Source organism: Diceros bicornis, chromosome 11 (assembly GCF_020826845.1).
Source record: "Diceros bicornis minor isolate mBicDic1 chromosome 11, mDicBic1.mat.cur, whole genome shotgun sequence".
Lineage (NCBI taxonomy): Eukaryota > Metazoa > Chordata > Mammalia > Perissodactyla > Rhinocerotidae > Diceros > Diceros bicornis.
Genome location: NC_080750.1, coordinates 33,285,428 through 33,305,824, shown reverse-complemented (window position 1 = coordinate 33,305,824; position 20,397 = coordinate 33,285,428).

Below are 20,397 nucleotides of genomic sequence, written 5' to 3'. Positions count from 1 at the left end.
ACTCCCTCTTTTCAAGAACGCATGGAACACTTACCAAATGTGATGCTATGCTAAGTCATAAAGCAAGCATTAACAAATTTCAAATTATTAAAATCAGAGTATATTCTCTGACCATAGGGGCATAGAGCTAGAAATCTGTAACTAAAAAATTACTATAAATCCCTCATGTTTGCCTATTAATCAATTCTGAAGACATCAAAATGGAAATGAGAAAATATTTTGAATTAAATGGTAATAAAAATATGATATTTCAAATTGTGGGACACAGCTAAAGTCAGTAATCCAAGTATGTATTCATCTCTATAAATTATAAAAAGAACAACAAATCAAACCCAAATAAACTAAAAGGAAGGATATCATGAAGATAATATTAGAAATTAATGAAAGAGAAAAGAGATATCAGCAATGCCAAAAGTTGGTTCTTTGAAAAGACTAATAAAGTTGATAAATCCTTAGAAAAGCCAATCAATAAAGAAAAAGAGAAGGGCCGGCCTGGTGGCATAGTGGTTAAGTTCACACACTCTGCTTTGGCAGCCCAACGTTTGCGGGTTCAGATCCCGGCCACAGACCAACGCACCACTCGTCAAGCCATGCTGTGGTGGCGTCTCAATCTTCCTCAAATAGAGGAAGATTGGCACAGATGTTAGCTCAGGGACAATCTTCCTCACCAAAAAATAAATAAATAAAAAATCAGGAATAAAAAAAGAATATCAGTACAGACCCAACGGGCATTAAAAAGATGATAAAAGCATATTATGAAGATTTTGCCAATAAATTTGAAAAATTTATTTGAAATGGACAGATTCCCAGAAAAATAAGAAATCTCAAACTGACAGAAGCAGAAATAAAAGTAGAAATTTTGAATAGTTTTATGTCTACGTAGAAGTATACCTGCTCCTATCAAAGTCTACTTGGGCTCTGAATTCCATCTGCAGCCATTTCAAGGAGTTCACTCCTACAGTTATTCCTTCTTTTCCCTGTGTCATAGATTTTTTTTCCTTCTCTGCTGGATCATTGCCATTTGCATGTAAACATGGGCTAGCATCTAATACTTTAAAAAGGAGGGGCCGGCCCCGTGGCTTAGCCGGTAAGTGCGCGCGCTTCGCTACTGGCGGCCCAGGGTTCGGATCCCGGGCACGCACCGATGCACTGCTTGTCCGGCCACGCTGAGGCTGCGTCCCACATACAGCAACTAGAAGGATGTGCAACTGTGACATACAGCTATCTACTGGGGCTTTGGGGGAAAAGAAAAAAGGAGGAGGATTGGCAATAGATGTTAGCTCAGAGCTGGTCTTCCTCAGCAAAAAGAGGAGGATGAGCACGGATGTTAGCTCAGGGCTGATCTTCCTCACAAAAAAAAAAAAAGGAGAAAAACCACACATTTTTGATATCACACACCCCCCTCAATATTTCTGAATCTTTTCGTAGCAAAGCTCCTTAAAAGCGCTGTTACACTGATGTCTCTTCTTCTGCACCATCTGGACCACTCTACTCACACTTCTATCTCCAGCAGGGTACTAAAAGTGCTCTTGGCCTATTTTCATGGGCCAAATCAAACGGCTGCTTCTACGTTCTTATCTTACTTTACGTCTCAGTAGGATTTCACACTTTTGACTACTCCCTTTTCCTGAAATACTCTTTGTCCATGAGACCATATGCTCCCGGTTTTCTTTCTACTTTACTACCTGTTCTTTCTCAGCCTCCTTTGCTGACTCCTTGTCCTGTGCTTGATCTCTACATGTTGGACTTGGTTACGCAACCAATTCTCTTCTCTATCTACACATTCTCCCTGGGTGCCCTCATCCATTTCCAGGACTTTATATACATCTATATTGTGAGGACTTGCAAATCTATGTCATGATCCTTGCTCTCTCCCTGAAACTCTTATCACATTCAATAGCTTATTGTCTTTTCTATGGGAATGTTTAGAATGTATCTCAAACTTAACCTGGTAAAACAGAACTTTGTCCCCAAACCACAAGCACATCCCATCTCATAAATGGGTCCACAATCCATCCAGTTAATCACACCTGACATCTAATCTGCCAGGACCTTCTGTTGAAGCTATCCTATATGTATCCTGAACCCATTCGCTTCTCTCTACCTCTCCACCAGTCCAAGACAATATCATCTCTTGCCTTGATTACTGAAACTCCGAACTGGTCTTCCTACTTTTGTTCTTGCTTGTTAAAATCATTCTCCATGGGACCAGCCTGTTATGAGAGGTTCGGGGATTCGATCAGAGACGTAAAAGACACTTTCCACTCCAAACAAATGGACTGAAGGTATATTTTATTATATAGAGGATAGTAAAGGCGATAGTCTGCAAACAGATCCAGATAGGTCAAATATTAAGAGGGAAAAACATCAGCCCGACTGGAAAGGGAAAACACCCACATCGGCTGAAGAGAAATGACACAAATCAACCGGAAAGAGAAACACCAGGTTGACCGAAAAGAGAACACATCAAATCAATTACTTCATATCAAATCAATTACTTCACATCAAATCAATTACTCACAACATCCACGCCCCACTGCCGGGAGAGTCCTGTCAATCGACGCGGCTGGGCAAGGATCACACGTCCTGGGCAAGGTGTCCCTTCCACAGGTGGAACTCTCTCTCGGGCTCAGTTTCCAGCAGTTTTTATACCATCAGTAATTTTCAGAGTAAGCAATTACAGAGTTTGCAGAGCAAGCATTTAGTGTTCCCATGCACAAAATGGTTATCAGTGGCGTACGTGCACTGAGCCCCCTGGCTAACGTTCCAGCCCAGTAGTTGTGTACGTGCATTGTTCTCTTTGGTTATCGTCCCAGCCCGGCACAGATGGCCAGTCCATCCCGTGCTACGATGCTCCAAGAGCCTTGAAATGTCACAACGTGCAACTCCCTCCGTGAGAGAAGGGCCAGTTCCCACCACGCAGAAAGCAGCTTTTATATTTCTTCTTGTGCTGGTGGCTGTAGGTCAATGGAGTGGACAAACATGGCTGTACTCATGTCAAGACACAGCCCCATGGCAAAATGGTTAAGTTCCATGTGTTCTGCTTTGGCAGCCCAGGTTCACGGGTTCAAATCCCAGGTGAGGACTTACACCACTTGTCAGCCACACTGTGGCAGTGACCCACATATAAAGAGAGCAAGATTGGCACAGATGTTAGCTCAGGGCTAATCTTCCTCAAGCAAAAAAAAAAATCGTTCTCCATAAGTATCCAGAGTAATCATTTTAAAACTTAGATCATGTCATTTCTTTACTTAAACCTCTCCAATGGCTTCTTTAAATTTAGAACAAATTCCTGTGTAATCTGGTTGGCCCTGCCTACCTTTTGGACGTCATACCATACCCCTCTCTACCTTATTCACTACACCTCACCACAATTCTCAAATTGATTATATCAATTATTGATTTCTGCATAACAAATTACCACAAAATTAGGGGCTGTCACACATTTATTGTCTCACAGTTTCAATGGGTCAGTCTTGCTCATCTAGTTGTAGGGGGTGGGAGTAGGTGTGAAAGTGGTCAAAGGATACAAACTTGCAGTTATAAGATGAATAAGTCCTGGGGAGGTCATGTACAGCATGGTGACTACAGTTCACAATACAATATTGTATAGTTGAAAGTTGCTCAGAGAGTAGATCTTAAAAGTTCTCATCACACACACACACACAAATGGTAGCTATGTGAGGTGATGGATATTCTAACTAACCTTAATGTGACAATCATTTCACAATATGTACGTATATCAAATCACCACATTGTACAGGTTAAGCTCACACAATACTATATGACAACTATATCTCAATAAAGCTGGAAAAAATATTGTTTATGAGATTCCCAAATCCCACTGCATGCCACAGCAGTTCATTCATTTTTGTTTCTGCATAGTATTCCATTGAATTAACATACCATGATTTTCTTAATCTATTCTACTGTTTATGGACATTTGGATTATTTCCAGTTTTTGGCTATTGTGAATAATGCTGCTATGAACCTTTTGTGCATGTTTTTGATCAACATACACATGCATTTCTTTTATGTACATGTCTAAGGAGTGGAATTGCTGGGTTTTAAGGAATGTACTGCTGAGCATTCGCAATACTACCAAGCAGTTTTCCAAAGAGGTTGGACCAATTTATAGGCTCATTCATTATCTGAGAATTCCAGTAACTCCACTCCTTGCCAATACTTGATATTGTCAATCTTTCTAATTTTAATCATTGTGATAGATGTGTAGTAAATCATAATGTGATTTTGTTTTACTTGAAAAATAATGAAGTTGGGAATAACTTATGTTATTGCCGTATGTGTTGCCGTATCTCTTAAGTGCCAATTCAAGTCTTTTGTCTATTTTTCTACTGAGTTACTTGCCTTTTCGTATTGATTTGTAGGAGTTTGTTTTATAGTTTGGATATGAGTTTCTATCAATTAGGTGTATTGCAAATATCTTCTCCCACTCTTGGCTTTTCTTTTCATTCTATTAACGGTATGTTTTGATAAACAGAGTTCCTAATTTTAACATACTACAAGTTAACAATTTGATTTTTCAGTCTTTTACAGTTAGCACTGTTTGAGTTCTATTTAAGTTATAAAACCTCTCTGATCTAGTGCAACCATTTTTCATCTGAACAAATTAAGATTAACTTTCTAAAGTTATCTGGGCAGTTAGTGGTCCACTCAACCCTTTGGACTCTAAGTCTAGTGCTCTTCTCACTTTTTAAATTATCATTTCCCTCCTGGAATTTATTAATATAGATTTTTAAATTCTAAACTTCATTGATGAATCACTAAAATTCTCCTATGGTGTTAACAATATGAGTTGTATTTGGTTTTGATGTTATTTATTATAGTCTAAATGATGCACATTATACTAAGATTCAAGTTTGCTCTGACTTTATGGAGTTTGGGATTACAAAGAAAACATCACTGGGCAACTATAGAACAATGGTAACTATAGCACAATATCACAACTAGGATATTGACATTGATGCAGTCAAGATATAGAAGTTTACATCACCACAGTATTCTCATGCTTTTTTATATTCACACCCACTTCTTCCTGCCCCTAACCCTTCCTTATGCCCCAGCAACCATAATCTGTTCTCCATTTCTATAGTTTTGTTGTTTTAAGAATATTATATAAATGAGGGGCCAGCCTGGTGGCATAGTGGTTAGGTTCACACGCTCCACTTTGGTGGCCTGCGGTTTGCAGGTTCAGATCCCAGGCGTGGACCTACTCACTGCTTGTCAAGCCATGCTGTGGCGGCATCCCATATAAAGTAGAGGAAGATGGGCACTGATGCTAGCCCAGGGACAATCTTCCTCAGCAAAAAGTGGAGGATTGGCAACAGATGTTAGCTCAGGGCTAATCTTCCTCAAAAAAATAAATAAAAAATAAAGTTTATTAAAAAAAAGAATATTATATAAATGGAATCAAACAGTATGTAACCCTTTGAGATTGGCTTATTTCACTCAGCGTAGTTCTCTGGAGATTCATCTCGGTTGTTATGTGTCTCAAGGATTTGTTTCTTTTTATTGCTGAGAACTCTCCTAATTTGACATTGTAGGAACAATGACATTTATCAATAGCAGACACGCTTTAAGGAATCACACAGCAGTGATTTAATGATACCATTTGTTACTTCTACTCCGCATAATTCTGAACGTCAGTGTTGAAGAGTTGTTTAGAGATCACTTCAATAGAGATGAGATACAACGCCAGTGGAATCCCCTTGGCAATAATTATGCCTTTCCATATACATTTACACAGTTGTAAATTTTAGAAAGTATAGCTTTAATTTGACATAATTGTCTCATATTTTTAAGGGCTCTCATATACATAATTATTACCAAACACCCGGGCTCACCAGCAAGTCTGCTCGTTTGCAGTCGCCATGATGGTATGAAGTGTTATACTGAAGTGATATGCTGACTGTCATGTGCTCTACTCCCTTGGGGATTACCTACTTGCCTTTTTTAATGAGGATTTTATTCTGGAATGCTCTGGCTGCCTCAGAATGCATATTTGGGTGTGTCCTCTCTCTTCCTCCCTATCAGCTAAACCTCAACCTCCAAGCCAGGGTTTGGAAGGGCACAGTCTTCCTAGCAGAGGCACAGTGTGGAAGCTCATCCCCAGAAAGGCCTACTGGCCCTGGAGGGGCAGAAAAGTCAAGGACACATGGGGTTATGTTAAAGTAAAGGAAGAGAGACGGGAAAGAGCATTCAGAGACGTAAAAGCAAACGGGGGCAAAGAGTGAATGTATTCATTTTCTGTTGCTACATTAAAAAATTACCACAAACTTAGCAGCCTTAAACAACCTACATTTATGATCTCACAATTGCCGTGGGTCAAGATCCTGGCCACGGCTTAGCTGGACGCTCTGCTTGGTTCGCACAAGCCTGCAATCAAAATGTCAGCCAGGGCTGGGGTTCTCATCTGGAGCTCCGAGTCCTCTTCTAGGCTCAAGCGTCAGAATTCATTTCTTTGCAGCTGTAGAACTCATGGCAGTTTACTTCTTCTTTGAGGCCAGCAGGCGAGCATCTCTCTGATGCTTCACCGTCTTTTAAGAGGCTCACCTGATTAGGTCAGACCTGCCCAGGATAATCTCCCTTTTGATTAAGTCAAAGTCAACTGATTAGTGACCTAATCATGGGCGGGAAATCCGTCATATTCTCAAGCCTGTTCACACTGAAGAGGGGGGAATCATACAGAGTGTGTGCCTCAGGTGAAGGGGATCTTGGGGCCATCTCAGAATTCTGCCCCCAGTGAAGAACATTGAGCGAGGAAGATTCAAAGAGCAGGGGATCAAACACAATAGGCAACCTGAGCACACATAGCTTTGAAAACACATTAAAACATAGCAAAGTTTTAAATTATATATATTAAGATATTTTTTAAAAAATTTAACACAAAGTTTTAATTTGCAATCTTGCAAAACTTCAATAGAAAAGTAAGAAGTAAATAAGTTAGGATTTATAAAATTACTAATTTAAGTTCTTAACACATGACTAAAATTGAACTCAAGAATCTATTATGTACATAACTAGGAACATAATTTATAGCCAAAAAGCAAAAAATAGGAAGCACAAGAATAGGAATCCTATTTTAGGATTATAATTAAAAGCATTGAAGAAGAGGAAGAGAGTAATGGAACAAGTACTAAAAATAGAGGAGTGGAGGGGAAAAGGCAAGTACTTTGGAGTGTTTAGAAATGAGCTTACAGGTAACCTGAAGCTCAGAGGTCGTAACCCAAAGTTCAGAGGTCAGGGAAAAGCATTTTGATGACTGTCAGCCTTTCACCAATGTTAAAAAAAAGTAGAATCTGATGGGTTATGATTAAATCACATGAAAACTAATCGTGAGAAAAAATGGCTCTAAGCATTTTTGTATTTGAGTTAAAAATCACTGCCCAGGGCCAGCCCCGTGGCTTAGCGGTTAAGTGCGTGCGCTCCGCTACTGGCAGCCCGGGTTCGGATCCCGGGCGCGCACCGACGCACCGCTTCTCCAGTCATGCTGAGGCGGCGTCCCACATACAGCAACTAGAAGGATGTGCAACTATGACACACAACTATCTACTGGGGCTTTGGGGAAAAAAAAAGGAGGAGGATTGGCCATAGATGTTAGCTCAGAGCCGGTCTTCCTCAGCAAAAAGAAGAGGATTAGCATGGATGTTAGCCCAGGGCTGATCTTCCTCACACACACACACAAAAAATCGCTGCCCAATTCTATTAGACTGTAGCAAGAAGGCAGGCAGCCAAGACAGGAGGAGGGAAGGAAAAGAAAAAAGAGAGAGCCAGAGAGAGAGAGAAAGAAGAGAGAGAAAAAGAGGGGAAGGAGAAAATGGGAAGGAAGGGAAGGAGGAAGAAAGAAAAGGAGACGGCAAGGAAGGAGGAAGAGAGGGAGAGAGAAAGGAAAGAAGGAAGGAAAGAAGCACTCCAGCAATGGAGTGTCATTGGGTATCTTACCACCAGGTATCTTTCAAATTTTGAAAAGAATTTCGAAAAGAAAAGAATTGAAAAATGGTTCTTTTTTTGGTCACTGATTTCCACTCTTATATGATCTATCAGATCACCTATAACACATAGAAGTTCCCTATAATATTATTAGGGTGACCATGTAATTTATCACTTAAATCAGGACACTTATGAGGAACAAATAGGCAACCTTGGTTTTACCACACAGAGTTTTTTTTTGTTTTTTTTTTGCCCTGAGCTAACATCCATGCTAATCCTCTTCTTTTTGCTGAGGAAGACCAGCTCTGAGCTAACATCTATTGCCAATCCTCCTCCTTTTTTTCCCCCAAAGCCCCAGTAGATAGTTGTATGTCATAGCTGCACATCCTTCTAGTCGCTGTATGTGGGACGCCACCTCAGCATGGCCGGAGAAGCGGTGCGTCGGTGCGCGCCCGGGATCCGAACCCCGGCCGCCAGCAGCGGAGCGCGCGCACTTAACCGCTAAGCCACGGGGCCGGCCCTGCCACACAGCGTTCTTTAGCTTTCTTTCCATTTCCTAGGCACTCTTCCACCCAGGTCTTTGGTTCGCTTTTCTCCACTGGACAGTTTCTGAGAATTAGCACCACCAGCCTCATTAAAGCCTCTGAGTCTTTATCCAAGTCAAAGAGTTATTGACATGAGAAACCAGCCACACTGGTGACTAAAACCTGATTAAGTAGGTTATAAAGTTCAAAACTGTGCAAGTTACAGTTAGAAGAGTGTGACAATTTTTGACTTTTTTTAAACAATTGTTTCTCTATCAATAGAATAAGTCTATCCCCTGCTATTAAAAATACACGGCTTAAATAATATTTAAAGAGTGCTTTTAAATGAGTTCCAAAATTCTGCTTTTCTGTTTCTTAAGTTTGAACTATTACATTAAATTGAAGGTGAGGACAAAGAGTAACTAAGACCATGAATTGTACCCATTCTTTCATACTGCATTAACAAATAGGCAACCTTGGTTTTTAACATTTTACCTGAATGCAGCCACCTTCTAGGAAAGTTATCACTCATTTTCAATATCATAAAGCCAACTGATATTATAGGAATAATGCCTGACTTGTGTGGTAGTTTCACTTTTGTGTTTGTTAGCTCAATCATTAGATAAACATCTCAAAATACATTGACAGGGGACATAATGTAGTCCTTGTTATCCAAAACAATTTGTAGAATTGAAATTTTTTTTTTTTTTTGGTTACTGTTTTGCACTCATATCAGATCACCTATAACACATAGAAGTTCCCTATAATATTATTAGGGTGACCATGTAATTTATCATCTAAATCAGGACACTTATGAGGAAGAGAAACTTTCAAAAATTACACCAGTTCTACAGGTATAAACCAGGAGATAGAGTCATCCTATCCAGAGAAGCAGTTTGTGTAGAATCGATGGTTTTAGAACACTTATTTAAGGATGTTTAAAACTATTCATTAATTAGATGTTAGCTCAGAGCCGGTCTTCCTCAGCAAAAAGAGGAGGATTAGCATGGATGTTAGCTCAGGGCTGATGTTCCTCACAAAATAAACAAACAAATAAATGAATTTCAAAAAAAAAAAAGATTAAAAAAAAAAACCTATTCATTATTAAAGAAAATTAGTAGAAAAACTATCTGTTTGAATGAAGTAGAGAGTCAAAAAGGGAAAATGAAATAAGACTAAAAGAAAACGAAAAGAGTGAAAAATAAAACAAGATACATTAGGACCAAGAGGAAAGAGATATTAACACTAGCGAAATTCATGTACTATACTATGAGGTACAGAGACAGAAAAAGAACACATTAAGATACAATAATACAGGAAAAGAAAATATACAAAATATACAAATTAAATGAAAAACACATTAGGAAGAAAACTTCAGAAGTTAGGAAGAAATCTTACCTATCAAACCAGTTTATTGCTCAGAGAGATGGAAAACGTCTTCTCTGGAAACACTGTATATTGTTCAGTGTGGCCGCTTGAGGCTGCCATGCACGATTGCTCAAGTTGTGCACTACACCAGGGTGCCAAATGAGTGCCACTCACATCATAGACAACGTGGTAACCAGCTTCTAAGATGGCCCCCAGTGATCCTTGCCTCCTGGTACTCATGTTCATGTGTAGTCTCCTCCACACTGAGTTGGGCTGACTGTGTAACCAGTAGGATATCGTAGAAATGATGGTGTGTGACTTCTGAGGCTATGTCTTAAAAGAAATTGAGGCATCCACCTTTTTTCTCAAATCGGTCACTCTGGAAGAAGCCAGATGTCACAATTTTAGGATACTCGAGCAGACCTAAAGAGAGATCCTGGCTGTGGAACTGAAGCCTCCTGCCGATAGCCATGTGAAGGAGCCATGTTGGAAGCGGATTTTCCAGCTTCAGTCAAGCCTTCAGATGACTGCAGCCCTGGCTGACATCTTGACTGCAATCTCAGAAGAGACCTCCAGCCAGAACCAGCTACCTAAGCTGCTTTCAAATTCCTGACGCACAGAAACTGTATGTGTGAGAAAATAAATGTATATTTTTTTCTAAGGTCACTAAGTTTTCAGGTAATTTGTTAGGCAACAGTAGATAACTAATACAAACATCTTCATTATTTTGGATAATTTGTATAATTACAGTGATATTTTCAAACAGACAGAACTGATGTATTGTAATCCAACAAAACCAGTAGAATATAATTTGTCAACAGACGGAAGTTAAGGGTCATTTTCTAATTTGATTGATACTTTGCATTCCACTTTAGGAAAGAGGTGAGACTTTGATAACTGAAAAATCTCATTGGTTTAATATCTAAAATAATATGTGCTTATAAGCAAAAAGCTATTTTTCTGGCTGATGTATAGATTACCAAATATCTTGAAAATTTTAAAAAGAGAAAGAAATCTCCTGTTGGTACTGGTACACTGGCTAAATTTTATAGTGTACGTGACAGGTCAGATATTCTTCTATTTGTTTACGGAACGAAAATGCCATTACTGAGTCCCAATTTAAATAGACAAATATTTTCATTATATAATAAATCATCATTAATGATTAAAAAGGTAACTATTGTAAAATGTATTTATTTATAATATAAATATTTTAATAATATGTGTTATAATATGCTATAATATAATGCATATCACATATGTAGATAATATATTTATGTGAATAAATATATGGATACAACATATTTCTTTATAAATATAGATATAAATATAAAATTATATTATAAAATATATTACTATATGCTATATGTAGTACGTATATTAGTCTCTCTAATATAAATACTATGTTACATAAAAGTATTATATATCATATATGTGGATAATGTATTTATAAACACATCTCATAAACAAATAAATATTTATGAAACATAACATATTTACAACATAAATATATGTTATAAATAAATATATAGCATAAATATGTATTTGCATTATATAAATATTTATAATATAAATACTTATAATGATAAAATATTATTATACATAAGCTTATTGGGGAGTGACATCATCATCATGGTGGCATGAGACACTCCTTTTGTCTCTTGCCTTCAATCTACAAATAGTAAAACATCCATAACTCAACAAATATTCCTGTGCTCAACATACCTGGATGCCAGAGAGATCCACGCATCTGTACATCTGAAGGTGGGTGGGTTGGGACACACAGAGGAGGCAGAACCAGGGGAAGAGCAGAGGTGGTGCCTGCAATCCCAGTCCGCCCCCCCCACCTCCGTTGTAGTGGCTATGTCTGCAGCCCCAGGGAACCTGGTAGCAGCAGTGGAGGCAGCGCACATGGCTCTGGCCTCCAGAGCACAGTGGCTCCTGTGGCCACAGGGAACCTGGCAGCAGCAGCAGCAGGGCCTGCAACCTTGGTCCCTCTAGTCACGATTGTGCCTGCAACTTAGGCCCCTCTGCCTGTGGCGATGACTCTTGCAAACCCAACAACACCAGACATGGGAGAGGCACCCAAAACCTGGCTCCCCCCTCACCTACCCCCACCACAGTGGCAGTGCCCATGATCCAGGTTACCCCAGACATGGAGGAGGCACCCACCATCCCAGTGCCCCCAGCAGCAACACTGCCAACTACAATGACACTGGCAGCAGTAAGGCACCAGTGATCTGGGAGGCACAAGCAGAGGCACTGGTGACACCTCTGGCAGAGATGGTGGAGGATGGAAAGTGCTGATTTTCAAATATAGCCAGAGGCAGCTCAGGTAAGAGAAACCAAAAATTAGCACTATAGCGCCACCTACTGAAAAACAAAAGAAAGGCTTCTAATCTCCAAGTAGTTGAAAAGTTTGAATCAAAACAAACAAAGCTATACCTAAATAAGAAAAATTTTGCTACTTCAAATGACTGGCAGAGGAACAACTCAGCAAGCACCATGAAAAACCACGTAACACAGTATCACAAAAAGAAAATGACAGTTCTCCAGAAACTAAACTTAAAGTTGCAGAAGATTGTGATCTAACTAACAGAGAATTCAAAATAGCTGTCATGAAGAAACTCAATGAGTTACAAGAAAACTCAGAAAGACAGTTCAATGAGCTCAGGATAAATTAATGAAGAGAAGGAATACTTTACCAAAGAGACTGAATCTCTAAAAAAGAACAAAGCAGAAATTCTGGAGCTGAAGAACTCAATAAATGAGATGAAGAATGCATTAGAAAGGGTTGGAAATAGAGTAGACCAGATAGAAGACAGAATTAGCGAGCTCAAAGACAGAAATCTAGAAATGATTCAGGTAGAAGAGGAGAGAGAACTAAGATTTGGTAAGAAATGAAGAAATTCTATGAGAACTATTCAACTCAATTAGAAAAGGCAACAAAAGGATAATGGGTATAACATAAAGAGAAGAGAATAAGAAGGGAGCAGAGAGCTTGCTTAAAGAAGTTATAGCTGAGAACTTCCCAAACCTGAGGAAGGAACTGGATATACAAGTCCACAAAGCAATAGAACACCTAATTATCTCAACACAAAAAGAATTTCTCCAAGACACATTATATTAAAACTGTCAAAAATCAATGATACAAAAAGAATTTTAAAGACAACCAGGGGGAAAAAGACAGTAACCTACAAAGAACTACTATTAGGCTATCAGCAGATTTCTCAGCAGAAACTCTAGAGACCAGGAGAAAATGGAATGACATATTCAAAAGATTAAAACATAAAAACTGTCAGCCAATAATGCTCTATCTAGCAATATCCTTCAGATATGAAGGAGAAAGGAAGGCTTTCCCAAACAAAAAAAAAGCTAAAAGAGTTCATTGCCACTACACCTGCCTTACAATAATGTTGAAAGGAGCTCTTCTGCCTGAAACAAAAAAAGCACAAGTGCACAAAACTTTGAGTAAGGTGATAACTAGACAGACAGAATCAGAAAAATGCAACTGTATATCAGAATAGGATGTTAAACACTTAATTACAGCATGAAGATTAAAGGGGAGAAAGCATTAAACATAACTATAGCTGCTTTAATTTAGTAACAAACTCACAAGACAAAAAGGGATAATTTGTGGCAACAAAAATATCAAAGTGGAAAAGGAAAGGGACAGAACCTCTATGAGCTAATGAAGATAAGATGCTATCAGCAGAAAAGGACTTATTTTATCTACGAGGTGTTTAATATAAACCTCATGGTAACCACAAAACAAAAAGCTAGAGCAGAAACAAGAACATAAAAAAGAGGAAACTGAGAAAAAACATCATAGAAAACCACCAAACTAAAATGGCAGACAAAAACACAAGGAAAAAAAAAAAATGAACATATAGAACAACCAGAAAACAAAAGATAAATGGTAATACTAAGACCTCATATATCAATAATCATCATAAATGTAAAATGGATTGAACTCATCAATCAGACACAGAGTGGCTGGATGGATTAAAAAACAAGACCCAACTATATGCTGCCTCCAGGAGACCCATCTCAGCTCTAAAGACAAACATAAGCTCAAAGTGAAGGGATGGAAGATGATACTCCAAGCAAATGGCAATCAAAAGAAAGTGGGTGTAGCCATACTTATATCAGACAAAATAGACTTCAAGACAAAAAGGTGACAAGAGACAAAGGTGGACATTAGATAATGATAAAGGGGACAATCCATCAAGAAGACATAACTTTTTTTCTTTGTGAGGAAGATTAGCCCTGAGCTAACATCTGTTGCCAATCCTCCTCTTTTTCCTGAACAAGATTGGCCCTGGGCTAACATCTGTGCCCATGTTCCTCTACTTTATATGGCGCACCACCACAGTATGACTTGACAAGCGAGGTGTCGGCCCGCACCCGGGATCCGAACCTGCAAACCCTGGACCGCTGCAGTGGAGTGCACACACTCTACCACTACACCATCAGGCCAGCCCCAAGAGCACATAACTTTTATTGATATACATGCACCTAACATAGGAACACCAAAATATATAAAGCAATTATTAGCAGACCTAAAGCAGGAAATTGACAGCAACACACTAATAGTAGGGGACTTTAACACCCCACTTACATCAATGGATAGATCATCCAAACAGAAAGTCAACAAGGAAACATCAGCCTTAAATGAAATATTAGACCAGATGGACTTAAAAGATATATACAGAACATTCCATCCAAAAGCAGCAGAAAATACATTCTTCTCAAATGCACATGGAACATTCTCAAGAATATAGCATATGTTAGGACCCAAAACAAGTCTCAATAAATTTAAGAAGATTAAAATCATATCAAGCATCTTTTCTGACCACAACAGTATAAAACTAGATATCAAACACAAGAAAGCTAGAAAAATTACAAATATGTGGAGACTAAACAGCATTCTACTGAATAGCTATTGGGTCAATGAAGAAATCAAAGGAAAGGTAAAAAAATACCTGGAGAAAAATGAAATTGAAAATATGACATACAAAATCTTTGGAATGCAGCAAAAGTGGTACTAAGAGGGAATTTTATAGCAATACAGGCCTACCTCAAGAAACAAGAAAAATCTCAAATAAACAATCTAACCTTACACCTAAAACAACCAGAAAAAGAAAAACAAACAACCAAAAATCATTACAAGGAAGGAAATAATAAAACCAGAGTGGAAATAAATGAAATAGAGACTAAAAAGGCAGTGGAAAAGATCAATGAAACTAAGAGCTGGTTCTGTGAAAAGATAAACAAAATTGACAAACCCTTAGCTAGACTCACTAAGAAAAAAAGAGAGAAGGCTCAAATAAATAAAATCAGAAATGAAAGAGGAGAAATTACAATGGATACCACAGAAATAAAAAAGATTATAAGAGAATACTATAAAAAGCTACATGCCAACAAATCAGATAACCTAGAAGAAATGGATAAATTCTCAGAATCATACAACCTTCCTGAATCAGGAAGAAGTAGAGAATCTGAATAGACTAATCACTACTAAAGAGATTGAAACAGTAATCAAAAACCTCCCAAAAAACAAAAGTCCAGGACCAGATGGCTTCTCCAGTGAATTCTACCAAACATTCAAAGAAGATTTAATAACTATCCTTCTTAAACTCTTCCAAAACCATGAAGAGGACAGAATACTTCCTAACTCATTTTATGAGGCCAACATTACCCTGATACCAAAACCAGACAAGGACAGTACAAAAAAAGAAAATTACAGGCCAATATCTCTGATGAAGGTAGATGTAAAAATCCTCAACAAAATATTAGCAAACCAAATGCAATGATACATTAAAAGGACCATTTACCATGATCAAGTGGGATTTATTGCAGGGATGCAAGGATGGTTCAACATTCACAAATCAATCGACATGATACATCACATAAACAAAATAAAGGATAAAGATCATGTCATCACCTCCATAAATGTAGAAAAAGCATCTGACAAGATTCAACATCCATTTATGATAAAAATTCTTAATGAAGTTGGTATAGAAGGAACGTCTCTCAACATAATAAAGCCATATATGAAAACCCACAGCTAACATCATACTCAACAGTGAAAAAGTAAAAGCTATCCTTCAAAGATTGACAACAAGACAAGGATGCCCACTTTTGCCACTCTTCTTTAACATGGTCTTGGAAGTCCTAGCCAGAGCAATCAGGCAAGAAAAACAAATAAAAGGGATACAAATTGGAAAGGAGGAAGTAAAACTGTCATTATTTGTGGACGACATGATTTTATATATAGAAAACCCTAAAGACTCTACCAAAAAGCTATTAGAGATAATAAACAAATACAACAAAGTTGCAGGGTATAATATCAGTATAGAAAAATCTGTTGTGTTTCTATACACTAACAACGAACTAGCAGAAAGAGAAATTAAGAAAACAATCTCATTTATAATTGCATCAAAAAGAATAAAATACCTAGGAATAAATTTAACCAAGGAGGTGAAAGACCTAAACACTGAAAACTAGAAGACGTTGTTGAAAGAAATCAAAGACACAAAGAAACGGAAAGATATTCCATGCTCTTGGATTGAAAGAATTAACATAGTTAAAATGTCCATATTACCTAAAGCAATCTACAGATTCAATGCAATCCCTATAAAAATCTCGATGACATTTTTCACAGAAATAGAACAAAAAATCCTAAAATTTATATAGAACAACAAAAGACCCTGAATAGCCAACAATCTTGAGGCACCACACTCTCTGATTTCAAATTATACTACAAAGCTATAGTAATCAAAACAGCATGGTATTGGCAGAAAAACAGATCAATGGATCAGGATCAAGAATCCAGAAATAAACCCAAACAGATATGGACAACCAATTTATGACAAAGGAGCCAAAAATCATGCAATGGAGAAAGAAAAGTCTTTTCAGTAAATGATGCTGGGAAAACTGGACAGCCACATGCACAAGAATGAAACTAGAGTACTATCTTACACCATACACAAAAATGAACTCAAAACGGATTAAATACTTGAATGTAAGACCTGAAACCATAAAACTCCTAGAAGAAAACATAGGCAATACACTCTTTGACATCAGTGTTGGCAATATCTTTTTGGATATGTTTTCTCAGGAAAGGGAAACAAAAGCAAAAATAAATAATTGGGACTATATCAAACTAAAAAACTTCTGGATAGCAAAGGAAACCATCAACAAAACAAAAAGACAATCTTCTGAATGGGAGAAAGTATTTGCAAATCATATATCTTACAGGCAGTTAATATCCAAAATATATGAAGAACTCATACAACTGAACAACAAAAAAACAAACAACCTGATTAAAAAATGGGTAGAAGATCTGAATAGGCATTTTTCCAAAGAAGACTTACAGATGGCCAACAGGCACATGAAAAGATGTTCAACATCACTAATTACTAGGGAAATGCAAATCAAAACTACAATGAGGTATTCTCTCATGCCTGTTAGAATGGTTATTATTAAAAAGACAAGAAATAACAAGCGTTGGAGAGAATGTAGATAAAGGGGAACCCTCATACACTCTTGGTGGGAATGTAAATTGGTGCAGCCACTATGGAAAACACTATGGAGATTCCTCAAAAAATTAAGAACAGCACTACCATATGATCCAGCTGTTCCACTTCTGGGTATTTATCTGAAGAATCCAAAAACACTAACTTGAAAAGATATATGCACCCCTGTGTTCACCGCAGCCTTATTTACAAAAACCAAGACTTGGAAGCAAACTAAGTTCCCATCAACAGACGAATGGATGAAGAAGATGTGGTATACTGGGCCGGCCCCGTGGCTTAGCAGTTAAGTGAGCGTGCTCTGCTACTGGCGGCCCGGGTTTGGATCCCGGGCGCGCACCAACACATCGCTTCTCCGGCCATGCTGAGGCCGCGTCCCACATACAGCAACTAGAAGGATGTGCAGCTATGACATACAACTGTCTACTGGGGCTTTGGGGGAAAAATAAATAAATAAAATTATTTTAAAAAAAAAAAAGATGTGGTATATATATTTACAACAGAATACTACCCAGCCATAAAAAAAGATGAAATCTGGGGCCAGCCCAGTGGCATAGTGGTTAAGTTCATGCACTCTGCTTTGGCAGCCTGGGGTTTGCAGGTTTGGATCCCGGGCGTGGACCTGCACACCGCTTATCAAGCCATGCTGTGGCAGGCATCCCACATATAAAGTAGAGGAAGATGGGCAAGGTTGTTAGCCCAGGCCACTCATCCTCAGCAAAAAAAGGAGGGTCGGCAACAGATGTTAGCTCAGGGCTAATCTTCCTCACCAAAAAAAAAGAAAAAAAAGAAATCTTGCCATTTGTGAAAACATGGATGGACCTCAAGGACCATCATCATAACATCCATTATGTTAAGCGAAATAAGTTAGCCAGAAAAAGACAAATACCATATGATTTCATTCACAGGTGAAATATTAAAAAACGAAATAAATGAACAAATAAGACAAAACAAAAACAAACACATAGATACGGAAAAGAGATTGGTAGTCACCAGAGGGGAAGAGGGCTGAGGGGAGGGTGACATGGGTGAAGGGAGTCAATTGTATGGTGACAGATGGAAATTAGAGTTTGGTGGTAGCACACTGTAGTGTATACAGAAGTCAAATTATTACGTTGTATACATGAAACTTATACAATGATGTAAACCAATATTTGCTCAATAAAATAATTATTATACAGATATATTACTATAAATAAATAACTCATTACAAACATATAAATGAAAGATTGGTAGATAATTATAAAAATTGTTTTTATGAACATTTCTTCAGTATAAAAATTAATTGCTGGGGCCGGCACCGTGGTGTAGCGGTTAAGTGCGCACACTCCACTGCTGGCGGCCCGGGGTTCGGATCCTGGACACGCACCAATGCACTGCTTGTCAGGCCATGCTGTGGCGGCGTCCCATATAAAGTGGAGGAAGATGGGCACAGATGTTAGCCCGGGGCCAGTCTTCCTCAGCAAAAAGAGGAGGATTGGCATGGATGTTAGCTCAGGTCTGATATTCCTCACAAAAAAAAAAAAATTAATTGCTATTAAAATTTCACTAGTATTGCTTACATATTATATTAAAATGCTACAAATTTTAGGTTAAAATAGTAAGCTATTATATTATGTTCCATGATGTCAGAAAGAAAATTTAAAAATATGTATGCAAATCAGAAAAAGAAGAACATAAAGCCATTAGAGAAGATATTGAAAGAAAATTATTGCATTTCATTAATTCTAAGATACATATTAGTAATGTATTTATTATTCATGGGCTCAGTTCCACAAGACTAACCCCCACTTTAGATGCCAGTTGTAAGTCCCAAGTTGTCACTTGTACTTCTGACCAACTGGCTGTAAATCTATAAATCAAGGGTTCCCACAACCCTCTCCTCAGGTTTGATAATTTGCTATAACGGCTCACAGAACTCAGGGAAACACTCACTTGCATTTACTGGTTTATTATAAAGGATACAGATGAACAGCCAGATGAAGAGGTGCATAGGGTGAGGTCTGGAAGGGTCCCCAAGTGCAGGACCTTCTGTCCCCATGGAGCTGGGGTGCACCACCCTCCCGGCACGTGTATGTGTTCAGCCAAGTAGAAGCTCTCCAAACCCTGCAGTTTAGGGATTTTTACGGAGGCTTCAATTCTTAACTCAATCTCCAGCCCCTCTCCCCTTCTCGGAGGATGGAGGGCAGGGCTGAAAGATCCAAGCTTCTAATCATATCTTGGTCTTTTTTGTGACCAGTTCTTATCCTGAAGCGATTCGGGAGCCCATCAAGAGTCGCCTCACTAGAGCAAAAGACGCTCCTATCATCCAGGAAATTCCGAGGGATTTGGGAGCTCTGTGTCAGGAACTGAGGTCAGAGACCAGACATTAGAACAAAAGATGCTCCTAGCACCCCTATCACTCCAGAAATTACAAGGGTTTTTAAAGGAGCTCTCTCAGGAACCAGCGGCAGAGCCTAAATATATATTTCTTATTATGTCACAGAGACCATTAAATCTTTCTAGATAATGGTCAAGTAATTTTTTTTTTTCTCCCAAAGCCCCAGTAGATAGTTGTATGTCATAGCTGCACATCCCTCTAGTTGCTGTATGTGGGACGCGGCCCCAGCATGGCCGGAGAAGCGGTGCGTCAGTGCACACCTGGGATCCGAACTCGAGCCGCCAGCAGCGGAGCGCGCGCACTTAACTGCTAAGCCATGGGGCCGGCCTGGTCAAGTAATTTGAATGTTAAACAATTGTACACTCTTGTTGAAAATTATCCATCTAAAGTAAGAAATTTTAACTTTTCAAAGGCTAGTTCAGACTGAGATTTTTCAGAAAATTATTATAGATAAATTCTTCCTAATGGTGGGGCAGACAAAACAGGGGAAAACTGGACCTTCACTACTTTATTTTATCTTGGAAGACTGTGGATTTTGTCTGTATTGCAACCTCTTTGGGAATGGGGAAAAAAAGCAACTGAAGAATAAGAATGGACATAAAGATTGTTAGATTTTGTATTATATTCTTAGTAAACA